This window comes from Pituophis catenifer, unplaced genomic scaffold, assembly GCF_029215685.1.
Source record: "Pituophis catenifer annectens isolate HBS135680 unplaced genomic scaffold, rPitCat1.0.hap2 SCAF_7, whole genome shotgun sequence".
Lineage (NCBI taxonomy): Eukaryota > Metazoa > Chordata > Lepidosauria > Squamata > Colubridae > Pituophis > Pituophis catenifer.
In genome coordinates, this window is record NW_027256887.1 from 22775680 (window position 1) to 22800289 (window position 24610).

General features: G+C 40.1%; 1 protein-coding gene across 5 annotated transcripts in view; it reads left to right on the top strand.

Annotated features, from left to right (window-relative positions):
- The window catches only part of CADPS2 (calcium dependent secretion activator 2), a 369911-nt gene that overhangs the window by 46197 nt on the left and 299104 nt on the right, over positions 1-24610 (top strand). The window lies entirely within an intron of this gene.

Consider the following 24610-nt stretch of genomic DNA (forward strand, 5'->3'; position numbering starts at 1 on the left):
CCTTGGTTTCCGATGGAAATTAAATTCTGAAAATCTTTACACAGTAAAGAGGCAGGAATGTGGGGAGATATCCCTCTTATGGAAAATCTTGGGCTGCAGAAGAAAGCTGGCGGACCCTAGTGATACCAGAAATAGAGTGAATTTCTGAAGAAAATCCAGATTTTCATTACTTGGAAAAAGGTTAAGGAACTTTTATGGGAAAACTTCTCTATTATGAAATCTTTTAACAGCTTGGGAAGTCTGTTTACAGACTAAATATATATATATGCTACTATGTTCGACAATTAAGATTAAATATGTGGGGTTTTTTTCAGAATGTAGCTATTTTGTTTTTTTCTGAAGGATGAAATACAGTAAGCATGTTTGCCTTTATTTGTAGCTAAATAAGAGAATTGATTCACCAGGCAGTTTTCCTTTGTTTATCTAGGGAGAGAAATAGATAGATAGATAGCATCTTACTGTGTATTTGGAAATGACCTAATCTAGATCACAGTCTTTTAACTACTCTGTGCCCATGTTGTCTTCACTCTATGCCCTCACTCAGGTTTTTTTTTTTCTTCCCATAATTCCATTATTCCCAATTATTTGACAGATATCCCTCCCCAAACAATATCCATGGAATATAGCTGAAAAGATCTGGAAAAATTACTTAAGAAGTTTCACATTCCTGCAGTCATAAGGATGGCTTTGCTTTTGCCAATATTTTCTTCTTGCATTCAGATGATGCCTCTTTGGTTTTACTTATATGATGGACAGACTGGTATGATATTCAAAGGAGTGATGAAAAGTAGAATCAGGAATGCTGTCCAAGTGATTCACTTGAAGGGAGTAAGACAGATTTCTGGGATCTCTAATTGATCGGATAAAGTGGCCATTATAAATTACAGGTAGTCCTCGACTCACGACCACAATTGACCCCAAAATTTATGTTGCTAAGTTTGTTTGTTTGCTTGTTAAGTGAGTTTTGCCCCATTTTACAACCTTTCTTGCCTCAGTTGTTAAGTGAATCACTGCAGTTGATAAGTTAATAGCCAAGTTGTTAAGTTGTCAACAGACTAAAAAAGCCTGTTATTAACATTCAGCTGTCTGCAATTATTGCAAGTTCAAATCTCCCCAGGCTCAAAGTTGACTCAGCCTTCCATCCTTTCTAAGGTAGGTAAATTGAGGACCCAGTTTGTGGGGGCAATAAGCTGACTTTGTATAAAATATACAAAAGTATGAAGGCTATTGCTTAACGCATTGTAAGCCGCCCTGAGTCTCCGGAGAAGGGCGGCATATAAATCTAATTAAAAAAAAAAAGTGAATCTGGCATGGCCCTGGGACACTGCAACCGTCATAAATATGAGTCGGTTGCCAAGCAATCTGAATTTTGATCAGAAGATCATGGGGATGCTGCAAAAGTTGCAATTGTGAAAATGGTCATAAGTCCCTTTTTTCAGTGCCATTGTAACTTTGAAATTCACTAAATGAACTGTTGTAAGTTGAGGACCACCTTTACTGAATTCAAGCTAAATCTAAGGATGTTAATTCATAAGGACTCTGTGCTAGATTAGGACCTCTGTTCCTAGAAAGTCAGTAATGTTGGGCAGCTCTGCTGATTATTTGCAATCCAGCGTGATGTCCTTCACATTTCTGTGGTTGGTATGTTTGCTTTAGGCCAGGGTGTTTTTCTACCTACCCTCTGTAAGAAAACTCTTGCATTAACTCTCCTTCAGGAGACTTAGTTCAAGGGCTTTTTATCTCCCCCTTGAGGAGCCTACAAAGAGGTGAAATTAAGAAAGTTTTGTCAATTTTCTCCTTCAGTACAGAACAGCTGGCTATAAAATGCCAAGCTACTGGGGGTTTCCTTTTCTCTCTCTGCTTTCCCTTTTATGCAGAATAGGGACAACAGAATGATCTTTCCTGTGGGATCTGTAGCAGCTTGGGGCAGGTTTGTAACTTTCACTCCTCATTTCAGCATTTCAAGTCAGCAGAAGTAAACAAAAGCACAGATTCCTTCCAATTTTTCCTGAGGATTTGGGGAGTGAAAACCATTGCAATGTGGTAGTGCTCCCAATTCCATACATCAGTGAAAAAGTTGAAGCATATCTTCTGCATTAATAAGTTCCCCCCAGCTCTTATTTTTTATTTTGCAATTTACAACATGTAATTTCTTTCCAGCAAAACTTCAGTTATATAAACCTGGATTAGAATCATTCTTATTTTGAGTGCTTTTTCCTTTCTACCAGGTGTGTGTGTGGGGGGGTAGTCTTTTAAGGCAGTGACAAGTATAGAGAATGAAAGACTGTGTTTATCAAGGATCTGCTTTGTGTGCCAAGATCACAAATCCACTCCCAACATTCCCAATTTAGGTTGGGAAAGTTTTCAGTTTGAGTCCTAATGATAATTGTTGATCTGTTCAACTGCTTTAAGCACTGTACTGTACAGACTGTTGGTCTAGCTGCAATACTCTTTAGGGATCTGCACTGAATGAATAAATGGCCACTGTTGTACTGTTCACTGACCAGACTCAGCTGCACTGTAGAAGTTGCAGCCAATTCAGTGATTTCAAACCTCCCCCCCCCCCACAAAAAAAAACCTCTTAATCTTTCCAAGGCTCCAAGATCCATTGTAAACTTCTATTTATCCATATTTTATTGGAATATCCATCTGTTTGATTTAGATTTTTGCGTGCATCTGGAATGCTATTCGAAGTCTTTTCTTTTTCTGATTAGATTTATTTCACTTTGGCTTCTCCTTTCTGTTGTCTTCCAATTGTAAAGGGATTTCAGAATTGCTTCCAGCTCTGTTTTTTTTCTTTTCTTTTCTTTTCCCCACTAACTAAAATTCTCAGAGCTGTTTCCCTAATGCAGAAGATTCACTTGGGAGATCTTGCTGCTGAACAAGCATATAATATATAAAGTATAATGAATAAAATATTATCTTCATCTTAAAACTCCATTGAAAGTGGAAAACATCTTAGAGATTCAAACTGTATGAATTTGAACTTGCGTGAGGGCTGGTAGAGTACAATTATTATTATTATTATTATTATTATTATTATTATTATTATTATTATTATTATTATTATTATTATTTCTATACTGCCCTTCTCCTGCGGGACTCAGGGCGGTGTACAGCCGAGATAAAACATTGCATATAAAATTTAAAAACAGTTTAAAAAACAATTAAATAATTTCGGCCCAAGATGTAAAAACAACCCAATTAAAACCGAATTCAATTAAAACTGAGAGGATGGGATCAAGCCAGCCCGCCTAGATGGAATAGGTGTGTTTTCAGGGCCCGACGAAAAGTCCAGAGGTCTGATATCGTGCGTATCTCAGGGGGTAGGTCATTCCAGAGGGCAGGTGCTGCCACAGAGAAGGCTCGCCCCCTGGGAGTCGCCAGCCGGCACTGTCTGGCCGACGGCACCCTGAGGAGGCCCTCTCTGTGCGAGCGAACCGGTCGGTGGGAGGCTGTTGGCGGCAGAAGGCAGTCTCGCAGATACCCTGGCCCTAAGCCATGGAGCGCTTTAAAGGTGGTCACCAACACCTTGAAGCGCACCCGGAAGACCACAGGAAGCCAGTGCAGCTCGCGCAGGAGAGGTGTCATATGTGAGCGCCCTGTCGCTCCCATAATCCCCCATGTGGCCACATTCTGGACTAACTGTAGCCTCCGGGTGCACCCCAAGGGGAGCCCCATGTAGAGAGCATTGCAGTAGTCCAGACGGGAAGTGACGAGTGCTTGAGTGACCGTGCGTAGGGAGTCCCGATCCAGAAAGGGGCGCAACTGGCGAATCAGGCGGATCTGATAAAAAGCCACGGCCGTCATATGCTCTTCTAAAGACAGCCGTGCATCCAGGAGGACGCCTAAGTTGCGAGCCCTCTCCGTGGGGGCCAGTGATTCGCCCCCAATAGCCAGCGATGGCACCATCTGGCTATATCGGGACGCCGGAAGCCACAGCCACTCGGTCTTGGAAGGGTTGAGTCGGAGCCTGTTTCTCCCCATCCAGGCCCGCACATTTGAAATTGAAAGGGAGATTATCTTTGGTGAAATTGTTTTGCTATCATGCAAACCCTCTGTATCGTGTCTAAATGATGTCTTTAAAAATTAGCATTTGTTAACAAAAATATTTATCTGCCATATATATGTACATTTGTACATATATATACTAGAGACACAGATACATATTTTTACACATAAACATCAAAAGAATTGGTGTATGATGAACAAGACTGGACGTAATTCATTCTTATTTCTATAGGGCAACATTAAGTTTGTTTTAATAAAAAAATTCTCTTACTTCCATTCACTAATACTTTTCTGGGTTACACAATTGAAATGCAGGTTGAGGATCATTTGAAGAACAGAATAATAATCAGCAGCTGAAATAATATCTTCAACTAGAATATAATTAACCTAGAATAAAAACTTGTCTATTTTTTTTTTTTTGTGATCTTTCTTCTGCACAAGGTTTACAAGGTTTTAAAATTACACTAGGAAAAAAAAACAGATAATAACCGCAGGTCAAAGAATGAATATAAAGAAAAAGAAGAGGAAATTAAAATGGTGAAATAGTTGTAATTGTCAATATATCAAAAATTAAGGAAGTATCTGTAGAGTACATGAGTCAGAGTTGGACCCAGCATCTTTAGTTATGATTGCTGATGCAGAAGTTCACAACTTTTGTAGACACTTCTCTAGACTGGTTGTTTATTAGGAAATGCACAATTCTGATTGGTGCAAAGAGAAGCATCTAATTAGAGAAACTACTGTAGGTGTGGTAGAGTGGTGGGTTGCCCCCGGTTCGGACAGGTTCGCAAGAACCAGTAGTAAAACCGGTGGGAGGCTCCACCCACCAAACTGGACATCATTAGAAGCTTCTGCACATGCGCAGAAGCACGTGCACGGTCCTGTTGCGAACCAGTGGTAAAGGTAAGTAGAACACCCCCCCCTCGGGTGTGGTACAATGAATATTCTAAAAAACCTGTATGATTGACTCAGTGTCTGTAACTAAATATGCATAGAAGCATTCTTGTTGAAGGATGTTATGAAATTTTCCTTCCCTCATTTTTGAAGATAAGATGTTAAATCTTGCCAAAGTGCATGTTCTTTTATGTGGAACTGAGAGAGAGATAAATCTCTTGAACTTCATTTTATTTTGTGAACAATTTTCTGGGTGCTGGTTCCTAAGTCAGAACTCATCTTTCTTCTATATTATTTCTCAGAACTGAAACTCCCTTTTTAAAAGGAGAATGAACAGAGGTTGTAACACCTGCCTGTATGGTATAATGACTATCAATTTTCCTCTACCTGATGTCTCTAAATGTTAAAGGTTTCAATTTCTATAATTCCTACCCTTAAGGATCAGATTTCTGCTGATTGATTATTTAGTCCAATCTATCCAGTGGTGCTACTTTAAATAAAAAAGCCCTTTTGAGATCAATTCTAAAATTTCAGGTTTCTAAATTGCTGTAGAAGTGGACTTTAAATTTTGCAAGTTGATGATCCATTTTCTAAATTCTGAGCTGTAACAGCATTTTTTTAAAGTTCCCTATTAATCTATACTCCCATCCTATCAAAACATTTTGGGTTCTATTGTAGCAATGCTCTACGTTTCCATCATTCTGGGGAAACAACTGTTTTGTTTATCTGTGTTATTAAAGAGTATTTTTTGGATGCCATAACAGCTTTAATTTAATTTAATGCTTGAGAGTCTAATTTTTTAAAGGGAGATCCACAACATTTTGCCACCTTTCAATAACCATAAATTCACCTCATCTGAGGCAGTAGGCTAGTTGCAGGATGAATGAATACCTTACATAATACAACAGATTTATTGTTCAAAGAGGAGAACAGGCAGATAGGCAGAGGAATAGTGTACTTCCTTGCATCTTATACCTATTGTAGTCTCTCTACTTTATAGAGTAACATGTTTCAGGAATCAATCATTTTGAGATGACTGAGAGTCAGTTTGGTCCAATGATTAAGCCACCAGGAAACAGTGAATTCTAGTCCCACTGTAGGCATGAAAGCCAGCTGAATGACTTTAGGCCGGTCATTCTCAGTCCAACTCATTTCATAGGGTGGTTGTTGTAGGGAAAATAAGAGGAAGAATGAGTGTTGGATATCTTTGCTGCCTGGAGTTATTTGTAAAAACAATAAATAAACAGTAAATAAATAAAGCTGCATGATTCTGATCTCGCATTAGCAACATCTCATGAAAAGTAACATTTAAACTTTTTCTTAAAAAAACCTCTCTCTCTTAAATTCTGAAATGGAGGTTGACAGGAAAACCATACTATATTCATCTGTAGTCTTTATGAGTGCAGGAGGGGGTATGGTTTATTTTTTTAAAGGATTAAAAATAAAACATTCATTCCTGTTGCTTTAGTTGGGACAGGTTTTGATCGTAAGAGATGATTGAAACCTGCCTTTTAAAAATTTCTCAGGAGTCCCTCCTGACTTCTATACATTTGTTGTATTGTTTACTGTCTCTCAAAGAGGAGACAGGCTTAATTGGGAGGATTTGCTGCCTTTTAGACTTAGGAGTTCAAGTTCATGTCTTAAAAAAACAAAGTCAGTTTAGAGACCTTCACTGCTGGAGGAGCTCTGCAGCTTCTTCACACTAGAAAGCTCTGCACAGATGGATGTGAGGAGAGAATTTGCCTGTTGGGCTGCCTGACCCTTGGATTTAGAAAACTATTTTAGGCTCCCAGGTGTTATTAGCAGCTAATTTGTAGGTGTCAGATCCCCGTGGACTAGGAAACAGCCAAATGCCTAGGCATCCATATCAAATGCTTAAATCCCCATTGACTGTTCTTTGTAGAGTGTATTTTAGGACAATTACTAGCTATTTTACTTTTTGGAGGAGGACACTTCTGAAAGGGTTTTTAAGGACCTTTATGAAAAACTGCAGCTAATAACCCAGGAGAAAGAATGAGGGCCTGTGTAGAGTGAGCCTGGAAGCCTAGCCTTTGATGTTTGAAATAAATTTCCTTTCTCCTCACCTGTCTGGTTGTACCTTTACTGACGGGAATAACATGTTCCATCCCATCCCATCCATGAAGAGTTTAGGTTTTTGATTGCTTATTTATTGGGATTATCTGGCTGTGTCTTGATATTATCAAGTGAAAACATCAAACTAGCTACTCTATTCCCAATTTTTGCAGATCTAATGAGAAGGAAATGACCAGGTGATATATAAATATCCCTCTGGTTCGGTTCAAAACAGGGAGAAAGACATTGGAAACATGGAGGCTGATTGGAAAGATGGTTTAATGGTGAAGGAGAACCACTGCTTGATCTGTTGATGCAGTGAAGGGGCTTGTTGGGCAATTCCTATTGTGGCTGAAGGCTAACCCTCAGGGCCATCTTAACAACATTATGGGCCCGGGCAAAGCAGTGTACTGGGGCCCCTACTCTACCCTACCCTACAGCTACTCACAGGAATAAAAATGTAAATGATTGATAAACATATATTTATTTTATTGGCACTTACAACAAATAAATATGTAATAAATATGTTGCTGTATTTATATGATACAAGGTGCATTGAAGGGTTAACATAAACAGATTAGTATGGAGGCCCTACGTTTGTGGGGCCCACGGGCAAGTGGGGCCCAGGAGAGCCCTGCAAACCCTGCCTTTGTTCAGAGCCATACCTTGCTGCAGGCAGTAATGGATTACCAAATCTATATTTCTGAAGCTGCCCCAGCTCAGTATCTGCTTGGGGGGGCGGGCAGGGAGCTGAGACTCTGAGTTTCTGTCTCCCTTAAAATATGTATTTCTCTTTTAGGGGATTTCTCTTTATTTTATCCTGCATTTTAAAAAATATTTCTCAAAATATTTCATTCTTCTAGGAGGGCGGTAGCTTCTGACAACTGGAAGTGTGCTTTCCTTTCTGTATTCTTAAGGTAAAGGTAAAGGTTCCCCTCATACATATGTGCTACTTGTTTCCGACTCTAGGGGGCGGTGCTCAGCTCCGTTTCAAAGCCAAAGAGCCAGCGCTGTCCGAAGATGTCTCCATGGTCATGTGGCCGGCATGACTCGATGCCAAAGGCACACAGAACGCTATTATCTTCCCACCAAAGGTGGTCCCTATTTTTCTACTTGCATTTTTTTACATGCTTTCGAACTGCTAGGTTGGCAGAAGCTGGGACAAGTAACGGAAGTTCACTCTGTTATGCGGCACTAGGGATTCAAACTGGCAACCTATCACTCGGCAAGCTCAGCATCTTAGCCACTGAGCCACCGTGTCCCTTGCTGTATTCTTAAAGGACCTTTATTGTACATGGTTTCCATTAACTATGTAATAGTTATGTTTCTATCTCTAAATGAATTGCAAAATAGAGCCAGCCTGTATATATATAGAGTTGTTAAGAAGGAAAAAACTTGAACTTACTATAATGGACTTCGTTTTGATGTTTGTATTTGTTTTGAAGCATGCTTGGCTTCCTTGTGATATTTTTGTTGTGAATGCAGTAGGCTCATTCAACATCCCCATCCCCATGAATAAGAGCTGTTTTTTTCTTACAAACAGACTAGGTCAGTGAGTCTCTCCCTCTGGAAGATGAGATGTTTTGATCTTTTTGAAAGAAAGAAAAGAACTCAAAATAGAAAAGCGGATGAATAAGTGTGGATGCAGGACCTTCCATGTCCTCTTAGCCTAAGGAAAGATTTGGATCCTCCAAGTTCAGAAATTTTGAAATAGGGGATCATTTGCTTTTCAAAGTCTTCTGTTTCTGCAGAAAGAGAGTAGATAAATACGGTATATTTACACAGGAAGTTGCACTAGCTTTTTGTTAAGAAAAATGTGTTTTCTGTATTGTGCCAATTTTCAATGTCTCTGACTCTTGATATAAGTTATAGATGTGAATGTTGAATGGCAGCCTTTATCCATATGGATATGTGCATGAAAACAGATATTTGGTATATTTTATAATTTTTTAAAATATTGATTTTATCTCTTGTGAGATTGATCTTGCTACCAAATAGAATGAGGAATGGAAGGCCAGATGTTCCTGTCACCACCTGTATGATCAGCAAGTTGTACTGCTATGTTAAAATATATTATATTTTGCATTTTTAACAATGTTATTTATTTTCATTGACACATATATTTTCTCCAACACATAATAAAACATAAAGATATGATGAAGCGGAGTGCAGAGTTCAAGGGCAGAAGGGCCCTTTCCCAGAGATTTATTTATTTATTTATTTATTTATTTATTTATTTATTTATTTATTTATTTATTTATTTATTTATTTATTTATTTTTAAATTTATATACCGCCCTTCTCCCTGAGGACTCAGGGCGGTGTACAGCCAGAATTAAAAAACATGAAATACAAATATTAAAAACAATTAATATATATATAAATTTGGCCCAGAATTAAAAATACAAACCAATTAAAACATTTAAAATTTCTTCTTAAGCCAGCCCGGCTTGCTGGAAAAAGTGGGTTTTAAGGGCACGGCGGAAGGCACTAAGGTCTTGGATTCTCCTTATCTCTGGGGGCAACTGATTCCAGAGGGTAGGTGCCCCCACAGAGAAGGCCCTCCCCCTGGGGGTCACCAGCCTGCATTGATTGGCTGATGGCACCCTGAGGAGGCCCTCTCTGTGGGAGCGCACGGGACTATGGGAGGTCGTCAGTAGCAGCAGGCGGTCTCGAAGATAGCTAGGCCCGATGCCATGGAGCGCTTTAAAGGTGATAACCAACACCTTGAAGCGCACCCGGAAGACCACTGGGAGCCAGTGCAGCTCACGCAGGAGTGGTGTTACATGGGAGCGCCATGCTGCTCCCATCACTACCCACGCTGCTGCATTCTGGACCAGTTGGAGCCTCCGGGTGCTCTTCAAGGGGAGCCCCATGTAGAGAGCATTGCAGTAGTCAAGGCGAGAAGTGACGAGGGCATGAGTGACTGTGCAGAGGGAATCCTGATCAAGAAAGGGCTGCAACTGGCGAATCAGGCGAACCTGACAAAAGGTCCCCCGAGTTACAGCTGTCAGATGTTCCTCCAAGGACAGCTGCATATCCAGGAGGACTCCCAGATTGCGAGCCCTTTCTGTGGGGGCCAAAGACTCGCCCCCAATAGTCAGTGATGGAGTCAACTGACTATATCGGGATGCTGGGAGCCACAGCCACTCAGTCTTGGAAGGGTTGAGCCTGAGCCTGTTCCTCCCCATCCAGATCCGCACAGCCTCCAGGCACTGGGACATCACTTCAAGGGCATCATTGGGGTGGCCTGGGGTGGAGATGTACAGCTGGGTGTCATCAGCATACTGGTGGTATCTCACCCCGAAGCCATGGATGATCTCGCCCAGCGGCTTTACATAAATGTTGAACAGAAGGGGCGAGAGGACCGATCCCTGCGGCACTCCACAGATGAGAGGCCTCGAGGTCGACCTCTCCCCCCCCTGCCAACACAAACTGCGACCGGTCAGAGAGAAAGGAGGAGAACCACCGCAACACGGTGCCTCCCACCCCCAACTCTTTCAGCCGGTGCAGCATGATACCATGGTCGATGGTATCAAAAGCCGCTGAGAGATCTAACAGGACCAGAACAGAGGAGCAGCCCCTGTCCCGAGCCCTCCAGAGATCATCAACCAACGCAACCAATGCCGTTTCCGTGCTGTGCCCAGACCTGAAACCCGACTGGAATGACCACACTCTCAACAACCTTCGCCATGAAGCGAAGGTTGGAGACAGGACGGTAATTGGCCAATATTGCCGGATCCAGGGATGGCTTCTTGAGGAGAGGCCTCACCACCGCCTCTTTCAAGGCAGCGGGGAAGTGGCCCTCACTCAGCGAAGCGTTGATAACATCCTGGAGCCAGCCTCGTGTAACCTCCCGGGAAGCCAGTACCAACCACGGGTCCAGTAAACATGTGGCCACACTAAGTCTCCCCAAAATCCTGTCCACATCATCGGGAGTCACAGCATCAAACTCCTCCCAGATAACATTCTCAAGACTATTCCTCGTCACTCTGCCCTGATCTACCCAGTCAGAGTCCAAATCCCCCCGGATCTGAGTGATTTTGTCATACAGGTATTGTCCAAAATCCTCCGCCCTGCCTTCCAAGGGATCCTCCCGCACTCCCGGATGGAGCAGGGAGCGGGTCACCCTAAACAGGGCAGCCGGACGATTCCCTGATGACGTAATAGAGACAGAAAAGTAATTAAAATTTGCCGTCTTTATCGCCACTAGGTAGGCCTTAATATGCGACCTTACTAGTGTTCGATCAGATTCAGCGAGACTGGCCCTCCAACCGCTCTCCAGGCGTCTTTTCCGGCGCTTCATTTCCCTCAGCTCCTCAGTGAACCAAGGAGCCGCACAGGATCGGCACCGGGTCAGAGGCCGCAAAGGCACGACTCGGTCCAAGGCCCCACCAGCTGCCCGATCCCAGGCGACTACCAGGTCCTCGGCCGAGTCATGTGCTAGAACCTCAGGAAATGGCCCAAGCTCCATCTGGAAACTCTCAGGATCCATCAGGCGCCTGGGGCGGATCCATCTAATTGGATCCGCCTCCCTGCGGCAGGGGGCAGCGGTTCGAAGATCCAGGCAAAGGAGTGAGTGGTCTGTCTATGACAAGGGTTCCATGTCTATATCCCCAATAACAAGACCACTCAACCACTGGCCAGAGACAAAAATCAGATCCAGAGTGTGACCTCCCCTGTGAGTAGGGCCATGAACTAACTGGGTCAGGTCCATGGCCATCATGGAAGCCATGAACTCCCGAGCCACCACAGACGTTTCACCAGCGGATGGCAAGTTGAAATCACCCATGACTAAAAGCCTGGGTGTATCTACTGCCACCGTGGCTATCACGTCGAGTAGCTCAGGTAGGGCTGTTGCCACGCGGCAGGGAGCCAGGTACGTAAGCAACAAGCCCCTCTGAACCCCATGACCCCACCTCACAAGGAGGGACTCACATCCGGCTATCTGAGGCACAGTGGTCTCCCTCGGACCCAGATCCTCGTTAATAATAACCGCCACCCCGCCGCCCCTCCCCTGGGCCCTCGGCTGATGGAATGCTCTGAAGCCTGGTGGGCACATTTTGACCAGAGGGACGCCGCCCTCCGGGCCCAACCATGTCTCCGAGATAGCAAAGCTTGGAGTCTGGTATGCAGAAAAAGGGTGAAAGCAAACCCTCCCTAGGAATTCAGAGAGTATATAATAGTTATGCATATTGTTCCTTTAATCTGTCAAGATATCTGTGAATATGCAAACACAATAAAGAAACTACTTGGAAGATATTCCACATGTCATTCGTGTTTCCTTGGGCCTTACAATAAGGTAAACTCAAATTCTTTTCATTGAAAAATTGGGAAATGTGTTCTTTGTGTCAAAGGTTTAGTCATTATGATAGAAAGATTTTAAAGGGTTCATAAAAAATATTTGTAGTATATTATCTCTTGTGCCTGTTAACTTTTCAATTTGTAGAAAGAATGTCAAAAATTAGTTTTTGTAGTGGGAGAAAAAAAATGTGATACTGTACTTTTATTTCAAGCGATACTGAATTCAGTTACATCATCTGGAAGACAGTAATAGACTGTTTCATTTCAAATATTAAATGGGCTAGGACTAGGTCCTTCCCACACTGAGTAGCCCAAACTGTTCATTATGAAACATCTGTGTTCATAAGCATTAATTATTTTTGTTATCAAATTAAATACATTGATGTGTTTATTAACTATAACATCCTGATTAATTCTCTTCTATACCTTTGGGGAGTTACTCTGAATATCTTTTCTCAACAAAATTAACATGGGAAACCTGTTTTCACTTGGGAAGATCAGTCTTTAGTTTTCTGTATTTTTGAAAAAAAATGCACAGGCCTTCCAGCTACAAAGTGCAGTTGCCTTGAATGGTTCATATTTTAGTTTTCTAAAAACAAAGTTAACTCATGTTGCAATGCATCAATGATGCCCTATAATATTTCTTGCCAATCTTCAGATCATTTTGCTTATCGGTCAAATCTTTCTTGAGAGATGTAACTTTTTCCTCCTGCTTGCAATCAAATGGTATCTAAACTGCAAAAAAATGCTCTTCATTTCCCCTGCTGATCAGTTGTCTGGAAGAAATGGGAAGAGTTTTTTGGCAGCTGCACTGGACCAAGTGGTTGTGAGTTGCCCACCTGTAGTCCATTGTTTTGAAATATTCTTAGAATTAGAATAGATTTAGAATAATTAGAAATTAGAACACCAATAAGGAAGCTTTTTTGGGTTGCTACTGCAGAATGTGTGACTGCTCTTTATTTGCATTTTAAAGGCAGTAGTTTAATAGTGAAACAAGTTGTATTTAAAGCCGTCCTAATAAAAGCTTATTTATTTGGCACAGTTTCTGCATGGAGACTTTTGATGCTATACCAGGAATCATTAATACCAAATCTGGAGTTGGTGATAGTTGGCTTAATGCAACAGTCCCATGTCCTGCTTAAAAGTACTTCAGATTGTCTTGAAGTAATTCTGGGAAATGTCATGTAGAGAGAAATTTACTTTTCTTATCAGGAAATGCAGAACTGTCTTCAGCCAATGTGTATTTGAGCAGATTTAGTTTAAGAATTATTCTCACTGTGTTCTTGATGTTCTCTGTTTTCATGCATTGATTACGTTCTCTATCCTGGTAATGAAATGTTGATAGGAAAACAACAAAGCTCAATATAGTCTCTACTGTTGGGGCTTCTTGCAATTCATTCTATCTTCAAAGGCCGTAATATTTTGCACAGTGGAACCTAAACTGTAGGCCATTTCTGCTTTGTTCTATCTCTGTCTTTAGGCTTCTCAGTAGTTAAAACATAATCCAACAAACCACCTATTCTGAATCTTCATGACTTCACTGTTGCTTCTGTGGCGTGGTTTGAGGGTGGAAACAATTCTTAACTGCTAGTTCACAGATGTCAAATTCATCATGTCATGTTGCTGTCACGTGACATTTCGTGACATTTTTTTCCATTCTTGGAGCTGGGGTAGGCGTGGCCTGCGCGTGATGCATCCAACCTGCATTTTGATCAAGTGCCTAATTTAGCAAATGAATGCTTTGATAGTTTGCTCCTAAATTTCTAATAATCATTCCAGGAATTTCATATAAGTATTAAATAGTACTGTGGTCTATCAACATAGTACTTCTGTAATGAAGTTATCTGCCTTTGAATTTTTTAAAAAGTAAGCTTAAGAGTAAGAACAAGCACTTACCCATATAATAGTTGGAACAAAAGCAAATAATTAAGAAACAGACTGTCCAAAATCAGCAGATAAATGCAAGGATGATTACTACATGAATAAACCAATTATTGAAAGGTCTTTGGTGCTTCTGAGGTTGGTTGTTTTCTTGCAGACCTTTCATTAAGGTAACTAGGTAACATAATCAGTGCCAGTAGGGAGTGGGGTTTGCTCTCATGTTATATTGTAATGGCTTGCCTTGTCAGTGTTGTTGGTGGGAGTAGTCTTGGTGGTTCTTTGGTTGGACTGTTTACTGTTAGCTTGTTGGACAGTTCCCTGATTGGGGCATTGTTTACTTCTTGATTGTTGGTCTAATGTTAATCTTGGTGTTAATCTCTATTCATTTTGATGTGGATTGGTGATGAGGAGGTTTGTGGTCTTATTGTTTTGGTTTTTTCATTGTCTCTTGACAATCATTGTTTCAACTGGGAAACTGTGAGCCTTCTAGACCAAGCCAAGTTCAAAAACACTAGAGAATTCCTGAAAGCCTGGCACTCAGACAAATCAAGCATCAACAGATATATAGAGATAAACAACATCATACATACCAGTTAAAAGAAACAATTAAAAGGCCCAAAAGCAAACAAAAGACCAAAACACTAAAATGAACAGATTAACACTCATTTTCTTACACCTAATGGACAGAATTTTGCCAGATTAAAGTTATAACTTTCTAATTTACTAGGGATATCGTAAAACTATCCTGAGCTTCTTCCCTCTTCCAGTTTGGGGCTGCACACTCTCTTAATCCAGGCCCCTCTCTGGGAAAGCTCTGTATTGCTCTCCATTGTTGCTCCAGGTGTACATTCTATCACAGTTTTGAGGTTTTGTGGATTTATGTCTTTTTGTTTGTTTTCTATTCTTTTTATTCTAAAGATTAGTTTTTCATGAGTTCTGATCTTAATTTTACTAATTTATTATTGATTGCAATTCTTAATAAATGAGCAAATTTTGAAATTGCACTGCACAAGCTTAGTTCACTTTTTAGACTTTGTCTCTTGACAACCTAATTAATGTTATTGATATTAGGACTAGGTCTAACTCTTGGTAGCACATTAATCAAGAATGGTTACTAGGTACTACCTTGTCAAAGAAGGCAGGATAGGCGGGGGAGTGTGATATGTAGAGAATTTGTTAAGAATTGCTATAATTGGAGCGTAAAAGAAATACACTCTTCATTCTGGAAAAACAAGTTTGCTGTTATAGCCATTAAATACACCTTACTATAGCAAAAAGGTACTGGATGATGTTGTATTAAGTAAAAATCAGCACTCTTAAATTTGTGTCAGGATTAATGATTTACAAATTGAAGATTTCAAATAGCTAGATAGGCAGTCACTAAGGCATAAGATCTTGGTGTTTAAGTAAAACTGTGAACCTGGAAAATCAAATGAGTGACCTGACTATTTTTTCCTGCAACAAGTAGCTTTTCTGATAGAGGATGTTTGTAATTCAGGGTTGAGATGAGGAGTCCTTGGTGCTCTTTGACTTGGTTGTTTTCTTGCAGACGTTTCATTACTAAAGTAGGTAACATCATCAGTGCACTGTAGCTTTTCTACATTGTGGTTAGAGCTAATTTTTTTAACAAGCCCAATATAGTACGTTTATTTCTCTTCCCAATTCACATTTGCCTTTAATTTGTTTCCTTCAGTTTAGATTAGATGGACCAGTCATAGTGCTAAATCATAACTGTGTTTCATCTGCTGTAGAATCTATCCATACACTAATAAAGGGAAACTATTTTGGCCTGTTGTTTTTCTGCCTTCATGAAGGTTCTAGTGTGTTACTAGACCAAACACCTCTCTTCTCAGTTAAACCTTCCTCTCTGAGCCTTGCGACTTAGTTAAGAATAGTGAATGTGTGCGAGTGTGACAGCAAAATTTGCTCAAGGCTAATCATTTGTTTTTAAATGATTAGACAAAGGACACCTGAAATTGGCATTCATTTACTTAATCATACCCTTATCTGGAATATATCCAACCTAGTTTTCTGTATTCTTCCAGTAGAACATTAAGACAGCATTCTATGGTTTGCACAAGAGTAAGCGTTTACTCCAGGGAAACAGCTGACTGTAGCAGCCATGTTGTCTACATATAATTCTAAAAAAATACCAGTCTTCAAATACAAATCAAAGAAATCTGGTGGCATAAAAATAAAATAAACTGTTAGCTATAAATATAATCACAACATTGTATACTAATTATTGGATTGGGTTGGGGGGGGAAGACCAAGGTTAAATCCACTCTCAGTCACAGGAACTCATTGGGTGATTCTGAACCAGTTATTCTCAGCCTAGTCTACCTCCAGGGCTGTTGTCTTCTAACTTGGCTCGAGCATCTAGTGGACAGGTAGGATATAAATTGAATATTTAAGTATGCAGTATATTCATAATTTAATAGTGTTTGCTTTTAGAAAAATGATTCAAAACCCCCAAATATCCAATTAAAATTATTCATATTTCTTTTTTCTTATACTTCCCTTGTTCTTTTTTTCTATAAAGTTATGGCTGCTATGGATGCTCCTTTCCTTGTTTTTTCTTTCTTTTACTTTCTACCTTGATAAATGTTCCTGTAATGTTAATAAAAGGTTTGTAATAAAACCTTAAAGCATGGTTCTCTCGGTATCTAAATGAAGAAATATTTTTCCGCATGCTCTCCATTGTAGCTTTTCTTCTTCTCATGATGGACAAGTCCAAAATTTTTTGTAAAGAAAAATACAGTTATGTGTGTGATTCTGGGATGAGAAGGGAGGAGGAAGGGAGGGTGCTAGGCAGAAAAGGTGAGCAGTTGTGAGTCAAAGAAAAGGAGGCTGGGAAAATTGGACAGAAGGTTCACTGGGGCAGTGGCAGCTGAGTTGAGGGAGGACAATAGGAAGTGGCTGGGAAGATCAGGTGAGCAGCACTTTGGGGTAACAGCTGGGAGGAAGGGAGGGAAGCAGGGGTGGGTTCTACTTACCTTTACCACTGGTTTGTAATGGGAGCATGCACACGTTCTCTTTGCTCATGCGCGCTTCTGCGCATGCACAGATCGTCAGTGATGACGTTGGGACGGGTGGGCAGAGTCTCCTGCTGCCATTACTACCGGTTTGCAAGAACCGGACCGAACCGGGAGCAACCCACCACTGGAGGGAAGATCCTAAGAAGGTGGAGATACTCTGTGTAAGCAATCACAATAGCTATTCTGTTCCCAACTCTGACTTCTGCCCCAATCTACACTTCCTTGCCAATATAAAAAAAATGTTTTAACAGTCCCCAAGTAGCCACCAATAATGATATATTTTAGACGTCCTTGGTGATTCCTACAGCTAACCTTCAGCAATAGAAAGGAAATCATTGGATGAAGCTTTTACTGTTCATTAAGGCTATTAGCCTGTGCTGTGTAGTTTTATGTGTGCTTAGTTTCATCCAATGGGTTACTTCAGTGATCTTAATTGTTTGAGCTATGTTTTTGTGTCTTAGCATTTTAAGGCTGCTTCTAAAATTGTCATCTGGTCAATTCATGAGACAGCTCCACTTATAGTTTGGATGAAGCTAAATCATGTTTCAGCTGGTAGGCATCTAACTTGCTTTTGTTTGCAATATTCATTCCTATTGTGTATTCAGTGCACAGACAGGATCATAATATCAAGGAACAAGGCTACATTCCTGTGGACTGACTCAGCTGTTTAAATCTAATTCCCTTTAAGGCATAGAAGGGCTGCAACAAGTTACATTTTTCTAACTAATAATGTTGTTTTATATATTTAGTATGCATGAATGGACATGGCTAACAGAACCGTGAAACTGATTTCCCCACTCTTACCCCAAGCTCCATATTATTATGTATACAGGAAGCCCTCAACTTACAACTGTTCATTTAGCAACTGTTTGAAGTTACAATAGCATTGAAAAAAGTGACTCTTCACACTTACGACTGTTTCAGGCAATGGTGGGTTCCAACCGGTGTTACCACCGGTTGTCTTTGCGCATGCCAAACTTGCGCTCTGCACAAGCACATTAGATTTCTGCCCAGCTGAGGCGCAGCAATCCACTCTGCCGCACCTATCAGCCCGGCTAAAAAAACGACAAATAAAGGTAGATATAAAGCGGGGGCGGGCGGGAAGGCCTAACTCACAGTCATAGAGAACCGGTTCGCTGACGTCACATTATCGCCATTACTGGCTCGCCCGAAACAGGCTGAACCTGGAGCAACCCACCACTGGTTTCAGCATTCCCAGGGTCACATGAACAAAATTTGGGTGTATGGCAACAGGCATGTATTTTAAATACTTGCAGCATCGTGGGTCATGTGATTGCCATTTGCAGCCATCTAAACCAGGCCTGTCAAATTGGTGGCCTGCGGGCCGGATATGTCATGTGCAGGCCACATCCACCCCAGCTCCACAAACACAAAAAATGTCGCAATGTAACACGATCCAGCCCTGTGACATGATCGAGTTTGACATCCTTGTTCTAAACTGTATTCTGACAAGCAAAGTCAATTGGGGAAGCCGGATTTGCTTAACAATGGCATGACTCACTTAACTGCAATGATTTGCTTAACAGTTGCGGCAAAAAAAGTGCATGAAATCGGACACAGCCACCTTTCTTAACAAAAGAAAGTCTTGTTCCAATTGTGGTTGTAAATTGAGCCCTACCTGTTACTAACATTTTATATAGAAGCTTCATATAACATTTCTTCTTACTCGTTAATTTCTGTTCATGTTACGTAGTGGATGAAAAAAACCAAGGGCTATGCTTCTGATTTTATTTTTTTTTTAAATATGCTTTTGAGACCTGGAATTTATAACAAAAAAAAAAGTTTTTTTTTAAACAAGGTTTTCTACAAAGATGCCTTTTTGGGAGTCCCCCCCCCAGGAAGCCTTTTTCAGAAAAAAAATGCTAGCGAAGACAGACTGGTGGACCTATGGTAAAATAATATCTTTTAATTTTGGTGACCCCACCCTCAGGTCTAAGGAAGAGTTAGAATTCGAAGGTCGCGTCTACGTACTTGCAATTGAAAGAAAGATTTAAATTAGGTTAAAAGAATTATGGGTTTGACATTGCTAAAAATGAATTGGAAATCCTACTGTGTGGTAGTGATGATATTATTGCTAAGGTTTATAAAATGTTATTGACATTGAATTTGGAAAGCGAATGTGTAAAACATTGTATGATTCAGTGGGCAAGGAATTTTGTATATAATGTGTTACTTGAACAATGGAAGAATATGTGGACGGTTTAAATTTTACATTAAATTATTATTTAAAAGAAAATTTCGATAAGATGATGTGTCGCTGGTAGTTAACACCAGACAAGTTATCCAGAATGTATGAAGGTATTTCAATGAACGTTGAAAATGTAAATGTAAAGAAGGGATCTTTTACCATTTATGATGGACATGTGTTAAAGCAAAGAAATATTGGAGTAGGATTCATACTCTAATACAAAAAATTCTTAAAGTGAATATGAATAGGTAGAATACTGAACAGATAATTTGTTGTATATAGAAATGGCTAGTTTATACTATTATGGAAAAGTAAAAAATTGAGGTTTGATGTTAATGCCTTATTCTACTGCACCAGAAGGAGTCGGAAATTAATGGCTTTTTTTTCTCTTTTTTCCCCTTCTTCTCTACACTTCTCTCTTCCCCTTCCCTTCCCTTTTGTTTCCTACTATTTGATTTTATATTTTTATATTTTATAAGATAATAAAACTGTTAAAACCCGGAAAACAAGTTTTTTAGTACGCTGCAAGGAGTTCATGAACAAGCATACATTTTTTCAGTTTATATAAGCTGATTGTTCCTGCATGCATCATTGGTTATTATTTCTCTATAGTTTTCCTATTCATTACATAGAAGAATCGGATTAGAAATGGGCTAGTGGAATAGGAGGAGTAATAATATAGCATAGAAATCACCACCCAGTCAATGGCACATCCTACTCACTAATCTGATCTCCAGATTAAAAGTAATATCGTGTTGAAGAACTGAATCACAATGCAGAGGTAGGATTTGAGTTCCAAAGTGCTTTTGTGAACTTACAATGTTCTGCTTGAGAACCCATTTTATTGGAGTCAGGCCTAGAAAACCTAGAAGAGCTTGATCAAGAAATTAAGTGACAGAGCTGATTCTGAGACCTAAATGCCAATTTATAGAAGCATTATAAAATAGCCCTGTGGGAAGGATTATGTCTCATTTTCATTGGTTACAGAAGAGCAGTTTTAACAATAATTAGAGTCATTTTCTTTGCAGATGGCCAGGTGTTCTGCAAGCCATTCAGCAATTAGATGTATCCATTTAAGCAATGAGATTTTTAAAATTTTGGTGGAATCTATCTAAAGCCTCTTCTCCTCCATTTATGTTAATGAGAGCTTGTATTTTCAACTGCAGAGGAAAAGTGCTATGTGTGTGCGGGGAAGGGCTCAGCTAATATGATCTGAAGAATCTGTGGGCATACGTTCATAAACTGTTCACTGCTATGCCAACTAAAATTTAATGGAGTTCATATTGGATAGGTCCTTTAAAACATGTAGCAAACCTTGGCTTAGCAGAGACAGCCCTCGTTAGTCCTTGAATGGGGACTATGTGGGAAGAGACAAAACAAAAAACCACATCCATGACGAAGGCAGTAGAAAATGACTTCTGAATTATTCCAAGAAAGTTGCAGAAATCTGCCCATGTAAGCCATGAGGTATTTAGCTCCGCCTGAGGGAGCTTTATTTTCATTGAAGGAAAAATTGCATGTGACAGGCCTTCTCTGCAAACACAGAGTTACACAATTGTATGGGGGGCTAAGGGATGCATTTGGCTTCACAGGACAAAGTAAGCTTACTGGAAGATATAATTTTGATTAATTAAGCGTATATTAAATGGATTAAATATAGTTAATATTAATCACAGTAAATTTAATTGTTTTACCTTCTGTCACACTAAAAATTATAATTTGGCAACAATATTTGTTGCCAACAAATATTTGAATAGGCCAATGGAGGGAATTGTATTGTTTGTTTGTTTGTTTGTTTGTTAGTTTGTTTGTTTATTTATTTAAAAAAAGATGTATCTGAAGAAACTGCAAAGATTTATAGACTGATTTATGCAAGAAAATATATATTTAGCTCCTGGTTTTTTCCTGGAGTAAAATAAAAATTAGTAGATATGTCTCCAATATAGAGCAGTACTTTAGTACAGTGTTTTTCAGGTTTAGCAACTTTAGAATGTATGGACTTCAACTCCATTTTCAAGTCTGACAGCTAAAACTGACACATCTTTAAGTTGCCAAGTTTGAAAAACAGTGTTTTAGCATATAAAATTTTTGTAAGTTTTTAATTTCATAATTTTGAGTAATTTAAAGTGCACGACTGGCAGAGAATCCTGGGAGTTCAACTCCACACATCTTAAAGTTGCCAAAGTGAGAAATATTGTTCTATATTTTAGAAGATGAATAAAAGCAACAAATGATTGTTTGATAAAATTGTTTAACGGTCAACATGGATTGTTTTGTTGCCTACACTACTGGATGGAAAAGGCCAATGCTGTAGCTAGTTCTTAAGATTTTAATGTGAAAAAGTAAATGATTAAGCTAATAGGTAAGCCAAACAGGTGACAATATCTAATCATAAAGCATTTCTGGGAACAATGAATCTGTTTAACATACCGGTAATATGACAAACAGTAATGAATTTCCATCAGCAAACAGTGCTGTTTGATTTTCGAAAGAAAAATATTGTCCTTGTTTAATCTGAACTATTCACATTTTAGAGGAAACTGACAGAAGGCTTAGCATTAATTTGTCATGGTTTATTTCTGATGCGCTAAACGTCAGAAAAATATTTTAATGACCAGATCCAAGATGACAGACACTCCCCCCCACCCCCCAAAAAATATAGACTGATTAAAAATTTTGCTGCCATTTTAGCAGCAGTTCCTTTGGGCCATCTGCTCAAGAAACTTGGAAATATTTATTCAATGAACTTGTAGCATTGTAATGAAACATTTATGCAGTGAAATTGTAGATTCCATGCAGCAATTAAAACATACATTATCCTGTTTATAATAGGGATTCCAGGGGATGGTAGAGGACAGGAAGGCCTGGAGGAACGTTGTCCATGGGTTCGTGATGGGTTGGACACAACTTCGCAACTAACAACAACAATAGGGATTAATGTAAAAAATATAGTACAGTGCTTTACCCTGATTATAACCATGATATTTTAATTTTAGTTCTCATTTTACTGAACAGAAAGCAATACTTTCACCACACAAACTCTTCTATCTTAGTATCTAGACTAAGCAGAAATACGATTCTGGTTGCTGGTCAATAGCTAATATTTATAAGAATACACATTTTTATCTGGATTTTGGTGGAAAGTTATATGATTTCTCAGTTCTGGATGACCTGCTGCCATTGATATAGATCAAATGAATAAATCAAGTTCTTTATTCTTTTTATAGGCCATAGGTGCCCCACATCTGTTCTGAAGAGTCAAAAGTCTCTCTGTCATGGATGAGAACCGTAGAAGGGGGAAAAAAGGATAGGTTTTCTTTTAGCTCTCTAGCTGTATATGCCCTTGAAGATCTACCCACCTGAACATCCTCCCCTAATCCCTTTACATTTGCACTGTGCTGGCCATTCATGTATCCCCATATACCCTGCCCAAACCTCATCACATGTCCCTCACACCTTCTGCATCCCTGTGCAACCTTCCCCAACCCTCACCGTCCCTTCCTTGCATCTTCACATATCACCTTGTGTCCTCTTCTCAGCAGCAACTGCTTATCTACCTTCTGGCCCTCTGGGTTTGTAACCTGGTTGTAGGAAGCCAGCAGGAAGTTGCCTTCCTTAACAACCATGGGATTCAGTTAACAACAGCAACCAGAACTATGGGGATTGCCATTGCTAAGCAATGTGATTGTACTTTAAAATTGCATCACTTAGCTTTGGACACATATCCTAGCCACTTGCAACCTTCACTGCCAGCTTTCCTATTGATTTTATGGGGAAACCAGCAGGGTAGGTCACAAATAGTGACCACATGATTGTGGGTGCAGTCATAATTGTAAGCCGGTTGCCAAACAGCCAAATTTTAATGACATGACCATGGGGTTGCTGGAATGGCCATATATCTGATCTTTCATCAGCCCATTGTAATTTTGGTCACTGAACAAATAGTCATAAATTGAGAAATACTTGTAATGTGAATGAAGATTGATTGTAAAAAAAATTCTATTTTTATAATAGAATTGTCAAAGTTTGGAATATTCGACCCGATTCAGTTTTCTCAGCCAGTAACTTTCATAGTTTTAATTCTAACTTCATCTCTGTAAACCTCACCCCATATTTAAGAGGTCCTTAAGGGCTTCTGCATAAGTGAACTAATGTGTCTATTGTCGGTGTCACATTTTAATTTTTTTCATTTTGCTTGCTCAAATTTGTAATTTTTGTTTGACAAATAAACATTAAACAAACAATAAAAGAGCAAACTTGGAAAGAAGGAAAATGTTATTGCAATTTTATAAAGGTGGTGGTCTGGCAGCTGCTGAGGGTCATAAATGAAACGTATTATTTGGACCCTTTTCAACCTGGATTCAGACCTGGTTATGGGACGAAAACGGCATTGGTTGTTCTTATCGATGATCTCTGGCAAGAGCGAGATGGGGGTAGTGCAATCATCCTCGCTCTCCTTTACCTCTTAGTAGCTTTTGATACCATCAACCATGGTATCCTTTTGGGCAGACTACTGGGGCTGGGGCTGGGTGGCACAGTTCTGGGCTGATTAGGTTCCTTTCTCTCTGGCAGCTACCAATCAGTATTGATAGGGAATGACAGATCCAGCCCGAGGCTGCTATTCTGTGGTGTACCGCCAGGCTTGGTACTTTCTCCACTCCTTTTCAACATCTATATGAAACCACTGTGTGAGATCATCCGTCACCATGGGTTGAGCTATATATTATATGCTGATGACACTCAACTCTATATTTCCACTCATGGTGACCCAAGTGATGCTGTGGCTGTCCTTTTGCAGTACCTGGAGACTGTGGGGGCCTGGATGGGGTACAACAGGCTTTGACTGAACCCTGGTAAGACCAAATGGCTGGAGTACACAGGCTCTGAGATCCAGAACTTTATCTTTGACTCTGGATGGGATGGCACTGCCCCAGAAAGACCCGGTCTGCAAGTTGGAGATTCTTCTGGACTTGTGACTCCTGTTCAAGGAACACGTGGCAGTCGCGGCGAAGAGAGCCTTTGTACAACTTTGTGTTATGTGCCAATTGCAGCCTTTCCTGGACCAGGATTCCCTGTGCTCAGTTGTTCAGTCCCTAGTCATTTCATAACTGTATTACTGTAATGCACTCTACATGGGACTACCTTGAAAAGCATTCAAAAGCTACAGCTGGTGCAGAGTGTAGCAGCTTGGGTAGTTTGGG